At 47.5% G+C, this 17,307-nt stretch overlaps 1 protein-coding gene and 1 pseudogene across 1 annotated transcript in view; one reads left to right on the forward strand and one right to left on the reverse strand.

Moving 5' to 3' along the window:
- The window catches only part of SYCP3 (synaptonemal complex protein 3), a 1,370,872-nt gene that overhangs the window by 967,280 nt on the left and 386,285 nt on the right, over positions 1 to 17,307 (reverse strand). The gene's annotated exons all lie outside the window — the stretch shown is intronic.
- Positions 15,020 to 16,119, forward strand: LOC147751255 (uncharacterized; annotated as a pseudogene).

The following is a 17,307-nucleotide window of genomic DNA, read 5'->3' on the forward strand; positions in this document are numbered from 1 at the left end:
TCCAACGCTACCAACCAGTCTTCTGGGTCCAGGGCAGCTAGGACCTGAGCTAAAGTCAGCATCTTGAACTTTTCCTTCCGGAGGAAGCAGTTGACGTTCCGCAGGTCCAAGATAGGGCGTGGGCCCCCTTTGCCCTTCTTGGGTACCAGAAAGTAGTGGGAGTAACATCCACACCCTACATCTGGCCCAGGAACGCGCTTGATGGCCCCCTTGGCCAAGAGGGCGGTGACTCCCTCTTGCAAGAAGTTGCAAGTGATCCCCCGACACGCGGTGGCATTGCGGTGGCATGGATGGAGGGGTCGCCTCGAAGGGGAGGGAGTAGCCCCTTCGGACGATCTGCAGCACCCACCTGTCCGATGTGTTAGTGCGCCAGTGGGAGAGGTGATGGCGAACCCTGCCTCCCACAGGCGTCACACGGGCCTGAAAACTCGGAAGGTGTTGAGGCGGGTGCTGTGGAGGGAGGTGTGGACTGGCCTCGCCGTTGTCCCCGACCGCCGCCACAGCGGTTTCCACGGCCGTCACCCGCTGTTGAACAATCTGCGGCGCGTGGCTGGCAGCACGTGTGGGGGCGCCCCTTCCGTGGCCACCAAAGGAGCGAAAGGCACTAGATTGCTGGTGTGGGTCCGAGAGGCCCAAGGACTTGGCCGTAGCCCTGGAGTCCGAAGAGGCGACGGCCATCGTCCAGGAGTGTATCCTGGACATCGGCCGAGAAGTTGGCGGACCTCAACCAGGCGTGGCGGCGAACCGCCACGTCGTTGCCATCCCCCTGCCCAGTGAGTACGTTGTATCCAGCCCACACCGGATAGTATAACGCGCTGCATCTCGGCCCTCCGCAAGGGTTTGGGCGAGTTTAGCCTGGACCTCCTCCGGACATTGTGGCAGCACGTCCACAACCGCGTCCCACAGAGTGTGGGTGTAGCGGCCCAAGATACAGGGGGTATTAATAGACCGCAGCCCTAAGCTCACAGACGAGAACACCTTCTTCCCGAACTGTTCGTATCTCTTGTATTCCCTGTCGGGCGGGGCAGACGGGAATACGGTCTAGGAATTGGCCTGGATGACCAGGCTACCGGGGGTGGGGTGGGTGGACAAAAGCACGGGTCGCCCGGGCCGGGCAGTAGCGTCTGGCCACGTTCCTAACCACAGGCGGACCTGTGGCGGGCTTGGACCAGGTGCCCACAAGAACGTCACACAAGGCCTCATTGAACGGCAGCAGAGGCTCGCTGGAGCTTGACTGCGGTTTGAGGACCTCGGCAAGGAGGTTAGTCCTCACGGCCGCGACGGGGAGCTCAAGGTTTAAGGCCTTGGCTGCCTTCGTCAACAATACGCTATATCTAGGCTGTTCGGAATTCGGTTAAAACCGAGTCTGCCCGATATTACCATACCGACTGCAAATCAGCTGACCCAGTTTAAACCGAGTATCGCTGAATTTTTCAAATTTATTTGACCACTTGGCCATTTGCACCTTTTGACCACTTGAGGGAGCCAAAGCAGTATAAACCCAGCATCCGAGCTAGGCATCGGTAATTTCATGAAACATTTCAGCCTCCTCCCGCTGTTCATAGCCTTTAAGCACACTTTTACTTTTAGCGTGGTGCTCTTGAAGTGGGCGCTGCGCTTTGCACTCGGCGATGATTCTGTGCCCCTCCCCGCTGTAGTGTATGTCTCCACCGGGGCTTAAGTTAAACCCCGAGCGCCAGTGTCCTTTAATCTCAGCGCAGTGCCCTGGTTTTAATTGAAGTAACAATGCTGTGAGCCTTATTTTTAAAAGTTATCATCCCCTTCGTGCTAAATATTTGGGACTGTTCTGCAACTCAATTATTTAAGAAGGCGGGTCTTCTACATAAATGTGCAACTTCCTTCAAAGCCCAGAGTTTCAAGCCGGCCTAGGGTGTCCGCTCCTTCCAGTTCCACGGGGTCTGCCTTTTGTATTAACTGTGTGGCTGTGACTCGCCACCAGTGTCTGCCCCCTGAGGAGGAACTGGCTACATACACCACAGGAGGTGCTGAGGTGTGCTTTACACCCCCTGTTGAAAAACTTCACAAGGCTTTGTTGTTCTTTCACCCGAGATTCAAAGGAGATTCAAAAATTAACACCTCGTACGATTTTATAGGGGGGGAGGCGGAGGGGGTGGGGCGGGGGGGTCACACCATATGGCAGCGCCTGCTGTAAACGTGCTAGAGGTGAGTCACCAGTGTTAGCATTGATACTTGCTATCGTTGGTCTTAGTCAAATCTTTATTATTGCTTGCGCTTTTATAAATGACAGAGCTTTTAAACAATTAGGAAGTAAACCTCTTCCTCGTAGCATTTCTTAATGTTAGCCCTGTGTGAGAAGGGGCGGCGGAAGCAGTGTGCAGTATTGCATGTATTTATTTACTGCAGTTAAAGCGCCTCATGCTTCCTTCCTGCTGCTTCAAAGCGCCGAATGAGCACAATGAACTGTTCATGCCGACCTTGTTCACAAAAAAAGTGCCACATTCATGCTTTTTCTTCATCAAATTTGTTTGGGTAGAGCTTTTGTGAAGAACCGAAGGCATCTCAAAAAAATGTGTTTATAAGATGAACTGGAACCTTCGGAGCCGACTGCCTGCCCTACTTACACACGGGGTACTGAGAACAGGCACTGCACAGGCAGGAGCGGTGTAACCTCCCTATCCTGCTGTAAATAGATACAGCGCAGGTAGAAGTGCTTAGTTTGTAAAAAAAAAAGTGCCAGGGCTTTGTCAGGAGGCCACTGTAGCTTGAGCTACCTTATTGCCCCAACGAGTCCAGCCAATGACAGTACCAGCAGTACTATTAACATAACACTGCTACAAGTGCGACTAGTCAGGCCATTCCAGATACCCAAAGCTGTTAGAATGGATTGAGCAGAGGTATTAGTCGTTTCTAATGTATCTCATGTAATAATACACTTTTGTATTAATTTCTAAATTAGACTAACAGCGTGGCAGACTGTCATAAGAGTCGATGTTGACAATTCTGCCGAGCGCCGAAAGACACTGACTCAGATATTAAGCACAGGCTGCCGCTGAACTAGCGTACCTCACACAGATAAAACTTTCAAAGCACACTTTCTTTTCACAAGCAGAAACTACAGCGGAGAAACACTAGAAAGTCACTCGAGTTGAGCACACAGAACAGCTATATAACAGGCACTAGAACTGAAACAGTTCACTCATTAGGTGAGCAAGCTTCCGCCGCCTAGGGTCGGTAAATAACAGACAACAGCAGTGCAAGAGTCTATCAAGCACACAATAGGAACAGCACAGCCATGCACCTTCCGTTGCACGCACAAAAGAGGCACAGCTCAAGTACAGCAGTGCAAGCCTTATGCACATTCACGGAACATGTACACCTCGCAGTTGCAATAGACCTCACGCTCCATTAACTTCAGCAGCCACGGCAGTATGATATAGCAGGAACTCAACCTGAAGGTATTGTGGCTGTATGTGAGCTGGGGCACCATATTTAGATATTGGATCCTATGGCACAGTTGGCCAATGGTACCCACGCGTAAACAACCCAGAAAATGCAATATATGCACTGTGAACCATTAGTTTGAAAGACACCAACCTGATTTGCGATTCTCAAATAGCGATTTTTAAGAAATCGCAATTCGAGAATCGCAAATAGGTATGTATGTACATAATTGCATTTTTTTTGCGATTTCTTAAAATTCCTTAATTGCGATTTGCAAATTGCGAATCGCAATTAAGGAATACTTTCCCATTCATTTCGATGGGCCAGGAGGCTCATAGGAACGAATGGGAAGTTGTTCTCAATTTGCGATTCGCAATTTGCTAATCGCAAATTGAGAATAATTTCAAGGGTGCACACCCTGTTGCACCCCTGAAATATGCATGGGTGCACATGTGGCGCACATAGATGCCCTAAGGACATGTATGTGCATCACATGGCACTTTGAAAAATGCGAAAATTTGCATTTTTCAAGGAATTCGCAACTTACCACCAACTAGAAGTTGGTGGTAATTTGCGATTCCTTAAGGACATTTTGCAAATGTATTTGCTTCATACATTGCATTTTAGGAAACGCAAAATTTGCGATTCTTTAAATGCAATTGCAAAATAAGTTGCAACAGATTTTGCTTTTTACATACCATTTAGCAAATTCGCATTCGCAAAGGCCAAAATTCTGTGAATTTCTGCCTTTGGAAAGGCTAATTTGCTTGATACATATGGCCCCAAATGAAGTACCAAACAGTGCTTCGCGCACACAAGTCGTGTGAGGGCGCTATATTGATGATACAATGCAATGCGACACTCTCTGAGCAGGAGAGGGGTGGCGACTCTGGAACACAGACTAACTTTCAACTTGCTGAGTGACCAATTCACGCTTTCGTTTAAAACAAGTATTTGCAATGCAATAGGTCTCGGATTTACGCAAGTTTGAGCTATTGTCATTGCAAATAACAATGCCCTTTATTTTTGTTTTTAAATACAGTGCCAATAGCTTACACTTGCATAAATACGAGACGTATTGCATTGCAAATGCTTGTTAAATCTGAGCTGCAGAATCAAAGGACAATGGAAAGTATTTCATGACTGTATTAATATTCTGAAATGTAGAGCAATATACAATTTCTTAAGAAAAACTAAAAACATTTTTAAGGTTAAGGCCCTAGAGGTATATATGCATATCATCAATGTTTATCAAAATATAAAAATGTAGAAAAAAAAACAAAATAAAAAATATCCATGGCTGGTTGCTCCGTGGATTAATACACCCATTGTAGGGACCCGTGTTTGACTTAATGGAACCTAGTTCAAATCCTGACACATCCATCCACTCAGCCTTTCATCGTCTGAGGTTGAAAAGACGAGTGCCATAGAGTAGGGAAACAATAAATATAAGTTATTTAGCACTGTGGTGCTCTTGCTCTTCAGGGCGATAATACACTTTCTAAATACACGTTCTGTTTGGCTCATCCAATGTGTAACTTTGTATTATGCTTGTAGAGTGTCATTCTGGTGACACATATGAACACTTGTAAATCACGTCGTCCGAAGCTCCCAGTGATATTGTAGGGTAAATTAGGAAAAATTATCCGAACTGTGAGAAGTTGCAGGCTGCCACAAACGATTCTCTGTAATTTGTACCTATATACACTGCTTGGTCTGGTCAGATTGTGACATTCTGGCATTCATCTCTTTAGCACACATCGATCGCCCTCTTATCCACTTTAAATGTCATACCATGGCTTTAAAGGTCCTTACCATGGCTGGGGTCTGATGAAGAAAGCAAGCAATAATAAAAGCCAGGCGTTCCATAAACACCGGTAAAACACTGTTTCAGTTGTTTTTAATGGCGCGAAAATGAGTAACCACTGAAAAGCACTGTTTTTTTGAAGTTTTGAAATCACTGGAAAACACTGAAAAAACACCACCAGAATTTACCAAAAATAGAAACTGAAAACAGGAAAGCCTAGCTATATCTTGACCCCTCCTCCGAAGCCAGTCGGAGGGGAGACAAATCCAGTGTCTGGCGATGTGTCAATACCACTGGCCTTTCCAAGCTCGTATGTCCAGTCCTGTTGAGGCTGGCACTCCCGTGCCAGAGGGTCCTCGGACCCCCTCCCAATCTTCCTCGTCACCTGTGTCCTGTAAAACAGGATTATTAGACAGGTCCTCCTCGTGGAGATGAAAATCCCCAAAGGCCGACGTAATCGGCGCCTAGCGGCGCCGTTCCGGCGCCAGAGTCGGACCGCAGGAAACATTGGGGACGGCGTCCACAGTGGGCGCCGGGGGCGACACCCGTGGGGCCGGCGCCGGTGAGGTTGTAAGGTCGACCGGCGACGACCCGGATCCGGAACCGGATCCGGAACCGGATCCAGTGAGGTCCTGCGAAGCCAGGACCGAAGTCGCCAGCAGCGCCGGGACCGAAGCACCCGACGGCGTCTGAGCCGAAGCTCCCGACCCGCTAGGACCTCCAGTCGGGACAGTTAGGCCCGGAGGCGCCACGGAACCCGACTGAGGATAGAGGGACCTCATGGCCATGAGGTATCGCTCGATCTCCTCCGGTGTCGCGCCGTGCCCAGGGACCCGAAGGTATGGGGCAGGCAGCGACGCTCGAGACTCCCGTGGAGCCGCGTGGGCGGTGTCGCCCGAGCCTCCGGCCGCATCGTGCGAGCGTCAGGGAGGGTCGGAGGAACGATGACGTCTCTCTGACCTCTCATGCCTCCCGACGACCGGTGTCTACTCCCGGAGCTGCGATGACTCCGCCCCGCGACCTGTCTCTCGACCTGTGGTACCGGGACCGGGACCTAGAGCGGCGCGGGGCAGACTGCCGGAGCTCGAGCCGCTTGTGGGACCGCTCCCGCCTAGCCTTCGACATCAGGGCCCGGCAGTCGGGGCAGGTGCGGTCATCGTGATCGAGGCCTAAGCACTTCAGGCACCAGCGATGGGGGTCCGTCACCGACATCAGTCGGTCGCACTACGAGCAGGGTTTGAACCCGGGCATCCCTACCGGCACCGATAGAGTCGAAGACTCGAAGAAAAAGAATGATCAAAAAGATCAAAAGTTTAGTCAAAAATGCTTCTCCGGATCTGCGCTAGCTGGCGCGGAAAAAAGAAGAACTGATGTCAGCGCGCATGGGCGGCGTCTAAGTACTCCGACTATGTCATTCCGGCGCTAACGACGCCGACGACGGACGCGGAGCCGCAGACGACGCCTACCGACGCGCAGGGGTATTGCTACGCAAAAATTTCCGGATCCAGTGTGACGCCTGGGGATATTATAAGGTAAGGAATCTATCACTAACGTGTCTCTGTCAGATCTGTTTTTTAGCTTCTTGCTTAACTGGATACTGCCTCTGTGCAGTTGGTTGATTTTTAAACTGGATTTTATAGTGAGGAGAATCCTAATCCCATCCTACATAATTTTTATAAAATGCTGGAGCCTGGGCTATTGCCCATTTTCTGGCATAGATATATTTTTAATGAATTGGAATAGGATTAGAGAAGGCTGGCATAATGATGCCTTCGCCACGTGGGCACTCCATGACAAATTTTGGTGGCCAGTGTTTTTTAGCTAGAAGAATGTCATAACCCTTAGAGAGCTTTTCCCAAAAGAGTGCTCTTATTTTCCTAGTTAAGTCCCCCTCTATCCGGAGTGTTACTTCATATAACTTATGGGGTACACTAACCCGGGTATCGGCAGTTTCAACTTGAATGTACTCATTCAAGTCCACGGTTTCCAGATGATCCTTCAGGTCCTTGCGAGCTATGGTAACTTCTGCTGCGCTGTCCAGCATTGTCTGGGCCCACTCCCTGTTCTTGAGTTGTGTCCTCAAGATCCTTGGCATGTCTGATCTTCAGACCTGCTACCTTCTTCTTGGTGAATTGAGTTTTCTTATTTTTTGGAACGTGTTGATCCTCTTTGGAGTTCACGCGTTCTTCCTGGTGTTCAGACTGTCCTCTTCTTTCCGATATCTGTGAGGAAGTCTGAAAGGTACGAGAGGAACGTGTATCAGTATCTTGATATCTATCAGGTCTTCTCAAATTATCCCTATTCCTGAGGTTATACCTCTTTTCAGAGGGGTCCTATTGAGGAGACCTACCTCTGGATTTAGAACGCTTCTCTTGAGTGTCTGTCTAGTATTTTCCCACTTCTTTTTAGGGGTAGTGAGAGTGTTTTTAATAAAGACATTTTCAGGTCTTTGTTAGTTGGAGCTTAACTGGTTTCCCACACAAACTATCGCTACCTAGTTCTTCATAGGATTTTTCGATTATTCTGGCCAGTTCATATGGTTGCTCAGTTACATCAAGTTCTTTTAATTTTTGGCAGATCTCCACGGATGCTGCTTCACCTTTAATATCTAATATAATAACTGAGGCCTGTTTGAAATCTTTAAGTAACTTCATACCCAGATTTAAAGCAGTCTATGCCCTGTATTCATTTTGAATTTGTTTCAGGACGTCTGGTATTACCGCCATAGACGGAACACCATTTGTTTGTGTAGATATACTGCATTTGCCATTTTACATGTGCTAAATTACATGTTGACCTCGATTCCATGCAATGCTCTGATCTTCCATTGTGTTGCATCGCACTTCCTTTTTGTGCTGCCTTGCCCTGTAGTTACACTTCAGCAGTAACAAACATGTTTTTCATGTAAACCAGTACAAGCTGGTGCGAGGCATCTCGTGAGGATGCCTCGTGAGGTTATGTTGTACCTTCAGCGTGTTTTCGTGCATTCTAGGATTATCTCTAGGACAGAGGGAGGATGGCCGTGCAAAACTCCAAGGCCGAAGATAGGGAAAGGAATGTATTTTGCCTCGGCACAGCCCAAACAGAATCTGGCCAGGTTTGTCTGGGTGGGTCTGATGCAGAGATGGGGCCATCACTTGTGAATAAATTGGCGAGAGCGCCTAATAGAGGCTTCTCGAACATGTTGATTTAAACTATAAAAAGCGGTGTCTGGGAGGAGGAGCTACGACACCAACCAAGATGGCCGCATAGTCTCCCGGCTCCGCTGACCTCCGTCTTCCGACCTATTATCCTGTCGCCTATCCTGGTTACCCGCACCGGATCCGTGCGTGTGATCTGACCTGCTTTCCAGTGGTGCAATCCCGGAGTTTCTCCGCCGTTGTGGAAAGGAGTTACATCTATGGTCGTCTGAGCCCTAACCGAGCAGAGACGCCGGGGTCTCGAGTGCGGGCTCTGCCGGGTCCGAGTTGAATAACAACTGACTGCTGAAGGTGATCGGGTCCGCTCTCCGGAACGTTCGGACTTTTGATTGGTCTGCTCCCACCAACTGCCTAGTGCCCTACAGTAGTTGAGGCGACGAGTGACGCACGGCGATGTGTTGCGAGGGTCCCTGACCGGGGGTTCGACATTCACATTGTCGACCCCCCGGGTCGGTACCTCGCTGTGTACTATTGCTTGCTAACTATCAGTCCCTCATGGCTTACTCCTGCTCCGTCTAATTTAGCCCCGGAGAAGGCGTCACTCCGTGGAGACCACCATGTTGGAGGAAGAAAGGCAGCTAGCGGAGCGGGCTCGAACTGGCCCGACACTGAGAACGGTGCTGGAGGCACTCATGGCATTTAAGGGAACCATTGCAGTCCAGACTTGCAGTTTGTTGTCTGCGACGGATGGACGCACAGACCTGAGAGCGGATCATGACTCGACACCCGTGCCCCGGCAACCAGCCTGCATTTCAACATATGTCTCGGAGACTTGTTTTGACCCGGCGCTGGAAACAGGGTCTGCTCCTACTGTACTGGATCTACCTGACGGTACTGTGCCCGATTACCCAATGGAGCCGTTGGAACTCTCGATTGTGTATCCCTTGGAACATTTACATGACATCTCTATCCTGGAACTTTCTACTTTTTATCCTTTGCTGTTTTGGACCTTGTCGATTCCCCTCCCCTGTCGGTCTTTCAAGATGGCGGATGGGTTAAGGATTGGCTTCGGAGACCGGGAGGGGCATCACTGGCACCAACCATCCACATTGAGATCTGCCGCACTTTTCTCATCTGTGTACTCCTGTTCTGTAGACTCTTGCAATAATTTGCGGAAAGGGCTTTCTTTAATTAGCGACTTTTGTGAATTTGATAGATGTGGCCAGGGTTGAGATTGTTATCTGGGTCTCTGATTGTGCACTAGGTATAACGGGTTTGTCTTCTTGATCTAACGGAGTCCGGGGCGGGGTTGGTTATGACGGGGAAAGGAGACCGGGAGTCCGTAGAAATATGCCCTCCTCCGATTTCCCTCACCGAGTAGGGTTCTTTGCCTTTTCTTTCTTTCTCTTCTTCTATATTTCGGGTTCTGATTACTGGGCGACAGGCACGCTGCAACGGGGGTGGCCGTAGTCATCAGCAGGGGTGCAGGGTGGGGGGGTGTGGGGATGGGTGTTCGTTTTTATTTTTGTTCTATGGCCTCTTTTCTTCCTTCCTTCCCTTGTCTTCTTCTCCTTTCCTTTTCCGGGTTAGTGTAGTGGGTTCAGCTTTCTTACATCCTCGACTCTATAACTGTACCTTGACTTTCTGAGGTTTTGGTGCTCTGGGGCGGACAATACTGAGGGAGTAGACGAACAAAAATGTGCTAGTTTATCCTGATGACTTACGTCTTAACTCCGTTGACTTAGTTGATGACGAGTTTCTTTTGGATACGTTGTTTCTTTGCTCGCCCCCTTTGTGATCCGAGACACTGCGCGATACCTGGCTCTTTCGACTTATTATTTAAAAATGAAAACCTCCTATCCTGTGTTTAAATTGTATTACCTTTGCAACCGATGAGTTTTGTGAATTGAGATCCTATGCTTAGCGGCCAGCCCTGGGGGTTGTAGGCCCTTGTCTGTATTTGATTGCAAATGTTCAATAAAGGTTTTCAAAAAAAAAAAAAGCGGTGCTCTTGCAGGACAACTTTGGTGCCCGAAGAGATTACTTCCTGAGCCCCCGGTCGCTACAGGGTTCCCGACTTGGTGTTCAGTGCTTGGTCAGGGATGTTGAATTCTCCGGTGCGGACGCATCTAGTGAGGTGCTTTGTACATTAACTGTTTATATACTTGCATTCACAGTTTCATATTTATAGATATATAGCGTGGTGTATTCATTGTCCATTGCCTTTCACTCGGTGCCTAAGAATTTATTAGCTTCAGTGACTTATTGCCTTTACTTACAATATTAATAAAGCAAATTTTTCACCTCCAGAGGAGTGTTGGAGTTTCTGTGTGAGTGGTGTGCATAAGTTCAGATTACGCAAGTGAGCAAAGCAATACATTTTGGCGTAGTCGGCAGGACATGTTTAAAAAGACGAAAGGTGGTTTTGGCTCTTTGCATGGGGGCTAAAGGGATTTCACTCGGTGCCAAATTCCTGGATGGGAGGCGACGCCGTACTCCGCGCTGGCGCGTGAGTATTCTAAAAGCTCAGGATTAAGTGAGAGCTGGTTTGACTGTCTGGGCAAAGCAACGCCGAAAGATGTTTTGAATTGTTTACAGAAGGTTACTGTTGAGAAAGGCAAGGAATTATGTACAGTTGGTCGCAGAAGTTGGGCTTTCTTGCATGCCTACTGTCAAGTTTTTGACAAATGTTTATCTCTGCGGCGAGAACAATTGAGCTTAGAAAAACAACTTATTAAGCTAAGAATATTTCTACGATGCTTTCCTGTGAGAGTAAGTTATTACAAGATAAACTAGAAACATATCAAACAATAGCAGAAAGGGCAGCAGTCCGTGTTGCTGAAAATAGATACAAGAAAAGGAGAGGGCGAATTAGTAAGAGGAAGGTCCATTTAGCGATTGCCAAAGCAGGCTTAGATTTCGATCCATCAACTTGGGACTCCAACATCTGGGAATCGTCAGAATTCTCCTCAGAATGAGAGCAGCCCTTAGAGGAGGAGAGCCAGGACAAGGAAGAAAAAAAATGCTAGGAGAGTAGAAGCACAGCCCATTCTAAGACAGAAACTTCAAATCGTTCCAGGGAACCCAGATGGAGTAATGTTAAATAGCCTGGAGGATTTTACACAGCAGGAAATAAGTGATCTTTTAGTGAGGTTTAGACAGAAGCCTGGCGAGACGCTATTAGCTTGGATGGTGCGCCTCTATGATCACGGCGCTTCTGGGGTCATGTTAGATGAGGGGGATGCTGCCAAATGTTGTACTCTCAGTACTGATCCCCCCTGTGCAGGGATACTTTCGGACTTTCCATTGTGATGATCAAACTACTCTGTTGCAGTTTGCTGCCCGGGGGTGTGGCCACAGGTACCCCACAGATTCAGATTGGCCTGGGAATGAAAAACCATGGTTTACCCTAAGAGATGCATCACAAAGAATTAAGGAGGAGGGGATGAAGCTGGCTGTTCTTGTAGGTGAGGCGCATTATTTGATGGGTCAGTTAATGACTGTGTCAAAGCTGAACAAAATCATTAGTTTGGCGCCCCCTGCAAACAAAGCTGTGATAATGACTTTGTTAATTAATCAAACCGGTAATACCATAGGAGAAGTAGTTGAGGCAGTCCGTGAGCTGGGAGACCTTGGGGAATAGGCCAAGCTAGACAGGGCTTCACGCCCAGAGTCCTGTACGGATAACAACCGAGTGACCAGACGCGATATGTTTTTGGCGCTGTTAAAGGATGGGGTGTCAAGGAGTGAGATTGATGGTATTGAGACCAAAAGCATGTGGGAGATATACTGTAAGCGAGGACTGGATAGGAAGGAGGGGAGTAGGCATGTGAATAGAAAAGATAATAAAGTGAGTCGCAGGGAACCGAAGCCTGAGGAGAAGCCCGAAAAAGCAGGTCAGGAGAGGGAGAGGGAACCTCATGTGAGAGTGACAAAAGAGAAAGGTTGGGACCGAGATTGCACAGGTTTAGATGGGGACCGGGAAGAGGAGGAGTTGTTCCCTGAGGGTTACCCAACATTGTATTCAGATCTGCGCCGGGCAGATGCAGAGCTGCGCAGGTGAAAATTAGATTAGGAAAAGGGCCAAGCTTTAGTGCAGGGATGGGCTCGAAAAGATAATAGACCATATGTGAGGATTGAGATCTATTGGAAAAATAGAAATGTTCAGGAGGTGCGGGCTTTAGTAGACACCGGAGCGGAGGCCACATTGGTACATGGCAATCCACGAAAATGTAAAGGACAGTATTTTACTATCACAGGTTTGGGAGGACAGGAAACACCAGCTGTGCAAACGGCAATTCAGATGAAAATAGGCAGACTTCCCAAGAGAGCATACACTGTTTTGATTGTGCCTATTCCCGAATACATTATTGGCATTGACATTCTGAAAGGTATGACCCTATACTTATATGACAGATGCTATCAGTAGTAGTTCACATAAAGCAGTACAGGATTCTAGGGGGACATGATGAGATTACCGCAACCATACGGGACTTGGTGGGGGAGGTGAGACCAATTACCACGGCGTGGAATAACCCCATGTGGCCTTTGTGCAAACCGGACGGAAGCTAGTGCATGACAGTTGACTACCGCGAGCTTAATAAGCATACGCCCCCGTTGACAGCCGTGGTACCAGACACCATCACCTTGATTCAGAAAATTCAGAAACACAATGGGACATGGTATGCGTCACTTGATATTGCCAATGCTTTTTTCACAATTCCATACAGTGGAAGTGGTACATACAAGACAGAGCACAAGTCGGTCCCTAAGGCACCGCAGTGCTGCATGTGCAAATGGCGCAGACTCCTGTAGCAGATACAGGAATGTTGCAAGATGTACCCAAAGTGCAAGAGTCCCCGGTGAAATGGGGTGGGCCTTTTTCAGAGTTGTCCGCGTAGGACAAAAAGCATGTGTGGTTTACAGATGGCTCAGCCAGATATGTGGGGACCAAGAGACATTGGAAGGAAGTGTCATATATTCCGGTGACCAAAAAGTTGTTATCAACTACTGGAGAGGGAAGAAGTAGTCAGTTTGCAGAATTGTATGCCGTTTACCAGGTATTAAAGCAAGAGCTCCCTGGTACATGTCACATTTACACTGATTCATGGTCTACGGCAAATGGGTTAGCCACTTGGCTTCCCACATGACATGCTCAAAATTTGATGATTCACAATAGGGAGGTTTGGGGAAAGGAGTTGTGGCAGGAAATTTGGGAATTGTTGTCTCAGAGTACGGTTACAGTTTATCATGTTGATGCTCATTGCCCGACTAACTCACTAGAGCGTTGGTGCAATTCCTTTGCAGACCAAGAAGCGAAGATTCATGAAGCTGAGGTGGAGACGCAGGATTCTGACTTGGTGGGCATGGCTAAATGGGCCCACCAGAAAAGTGGACATTTGGGCGAGCGAGCCACTAGCAGGTGGGCTGAAAGTAGAGGGATGTATATTCCCCTAGATTTGATTAAGACTGCAATCATTCAGTGTCCTGTTTGTCAGCATACTCAGCACAGACCAGTTTCACAGGTAGTGAGAGGCCAGTTAGGCAGAGAGAAGTTACCAGGGCAAATATGGCAAATTGATTTCATCGGGCCGATGCCAATGAGTCGAGGATGTCAGTATGCATGCACGGTGGTGGATACCTATTCCGGCTATCACAACGCCTTTCCATGCAAGAGAGCAACCCAGTCTAACACTCTGAAAACGTTGAATTTGTTGATCTTGTATTACGGAATTCCATTACAGGCCCAAAGTGACAATGGGTCACACTTTAAAGGAAAGATGGTGCAAGATTTTTGTGTGCAGAATAACACTGAGTGGATCTATCACATACCATATGACCCACAGTCAGCAGGTTTGATTGAGAGAAAGAATGGTTTGATGAAAGAGCAGTTGAAAAAGTTGTCTGATGGGTCATTGAAGGGGTGGAGGGATAACTTGTCTGATGTATTGCAGATTTTGAACAACTGACCCCTTGCTGATGCAGAGACTTTTTGATGCGCATGTTGACCCCAGCTTTGCAGATTAAGCCCTATGTGGCCACAAACACCATTCTGTATTGGGAGACAGCTCCCGGAGTTTTGGCTCCATATCATGCCACACCAGAGGCTGCCGGTCTTAATTTACATGCCTTGAAACTCTATTGATTGCAACCACAAGACATTACCTTGATTGAGACAGGAATTGGAGTTCAAATTCCCCCAGAGCATTTTGGGCTAATCGCCACTGGATCAGGGCTTGCCCTTAAAGGCATCCAGGTTTTAGAAGGGGTGGTCAATGACTAATACCAGGGGGAGATCAAGGTTATCCTATTGAGCAGTGGAAACAATGATCTGATTGTGCAACCCGGTGACCGTGTTGCCCAAATGGTCATCATGCCGGTTTATGGAGGAAATGTCATGAAGGGGACGGCCCAGGCCCTTCTAACTGTATGAGGAAAGGGCGGGTTCGGATTTATTGACAAGAATCCAGGGACAAAATTGTGGGTGGAGTCCCCAAACAAACCTCCTGAACCTGCAGAATTGATCACTAAGGGCAAGGATAACATCCAAGTCATCATGAAACCCGGACAGGAAAAGTGGGAAAATGTACCTGCTGAAAAATGTTATTTGCGAGAGTGATTATACCAGTTTGTTTTCCGTTTCTAAATCACTGTAAGGCTTGCCGCTGCGACGCTTGCGCTGTGTGGTTGGTGTTTGGGCATGTCCGGAAGGGTCCGGGAGGACCCGGGGATGCCGAAGGGGATCAACCGCCCGAGTCGGATGACAGGATTGTTGCAGCAACCTGATAACATCTGGATCTACTTGGCCGGGAATGTGCTGAACACTTCCCACTTCTGTATGAGAAATCTTCAGAGTACAGCTGATATGATATCAACGTGTCTTGTCGCCATACCTACCCCAGCACATGTGCTTCTGCACATCTTCAACCAAACTAACCTTGAAGGGGTAGTGGAGGAAATTGATGTTCAAACACATCTGAGTCTTTAAGAGTACTGTCGCTTTTGCCCGGAGGTTACAGATAGCCTCTGGAGGAACATGACGAGTATTGTTACTTACAATATCTCTACTGGAGATGTTTGCTATCAACTAACTTGTTACCCTACCAAGATTGGCAAGCGTGGCCAACTGAAATTAGAGAAAAGCAAACAATTGACCACTGATGAACAAACATCATGTAAATCACGACATGACAACTTTTGTAGTAATGTTACCAATTATATGGTCTGTAATCACAGTATTAGCCGCTAGACTATGTTGAATTACCTAAAGGATGGTTGTTCTCATGTGGTAATATTTCATACACTTACATACCAGCTAACATAACTGGAGGACCTTGCGCCTTATCACAAGTCTTATGCTTTTTCCCATGCATTCTGTTACACGTACTCGCTCTTCTAGAGCCGCTATTCAATTACCTGAGGATTGTGACTCAGATATTGATTTGCTTTCTAGAACAAAATATACTAGTTTGGCTCTTTCCATTGTAGGAGTGCCAGGACTGTCCATTTATAATGCCAGAACAATTGCTAAGCTTGCTTGTTTAATTGTGAAGAATCTCTATCATACTTCTGCCGCTTTAGCTGAATTATTATTAGATGTTCAAGGAACAAGAAAAGCTGTTTTGCAAAATAGGGCAGCTGTGGACTATTTGTTGCTAAAACATAACCACGGTTGCGAGGACTTTAATGGGCTCTGTTTCAATCTATCTTATCATTCTACGTCTATCCATGCACATATTAATGCTTTAAAAGATTTAGTGAAAGGCGTTGACCAAGGATGGTGGGATTGGTTGTTTGGGTGGCTGCCTAATTTTGGACAGCTTCTGTATATCTTGGGTGTTATTATAGTCATAATTTGCGTTTTTATCTCATGATGTTTTTGCATTCAATGCATTCCTAATCTTCTCTCCCTTTTTCGTCCCAGACCCCTAGTATTTAGGCCAATGGGGTATGATGGGTGAATCTAAGGTCAAGGGGTGGAATATACTGCATTTGCCATTTTACATGTGCTAAATTACATGTTGACCTCGATTCCATGCAATGCTCTGATCTTCCATTTTGTTGCATCGCACTTCCATTTTGTGCTGCCTTGCCCTGTAGTTACACTTCAGCAGTAACATAAACAAGTTTTTCATATAAACCAGTACAATCTGGTGCGAGGTATCTTGTGAGGATGCCTTGTGAGGTTATGTTGTACCTTCAGCGTGTTTTCGTGCATTCTAGACTTCTCTCTAGGACAGAGGGAGGATGGCCTTGCAAAGCTCCAAGGCCGGAGATAGGGAATGGAATGTTTTTTGCCTCGGCACAGCCCAAACAATCTGGCCTGGTCTGTCTGGGTGGGTCTGATGCAGAGATGGGGCCAGCAACTGTGAATAGATGGGCGAGAGCGCCTGCTAGAGGCTTCTCGAACATGTTGATTTAAACTATAAAAAGCGGTGTCTGTGGGGTGGAGCTCAGGAACTCAGTTTTGGAGTTGACGCACTCGTGGGACAACATTGATGCTCGGAGAGATTACTTCCTGAGCCCCCGGTCTCTATAGGGTTCCCGACTTGGTGTTAAGTGCTTGGCCAGGGATGTTGAATTCTCCGGTGCGGACGCATCTGGTGAGGTGCTTTGTACATTAACAGTTTATATACTTGCATTCACAGTTTCATATTTATAGATATATAGCGTGGTGTATTCATTGTCTATTGCCTTTCACTCAATGCCTAAGAAGTTATTAGCTTCAGTGACTTATTGCCTTTACCTACAATATTAATAAAGCTCATTTTCCATCTCCAGAGGAGTGTTGTTGTTTCTGTGTGAGTAAGTGGTGTGGGTAAGTTCAGATTACGTGGGCGTAGCAATACAGTAGATTGCAGCAAAGACTGTACCCTAAGTGTTGCAGTCCTCCAAATGTGGTGCGATCCCCATTGGTAAACAGATTTTTAAAATTCT

This window comes from Lissotriton vulgaris, chromosome 1_1 (genome assembly GCF_964263255.1).
Source record: "Lissotriton vulgaris chromosome 1_1, aLisVul1.2, whole genome shotgun sequence".
Taxonomy (NCBI): domain Eukaryota; kingdom Metazoa; phylum Chordata; class Amphibia; order Caudata; family Salamandridae; genus Lissotriton; species Lissotriton vulgaris.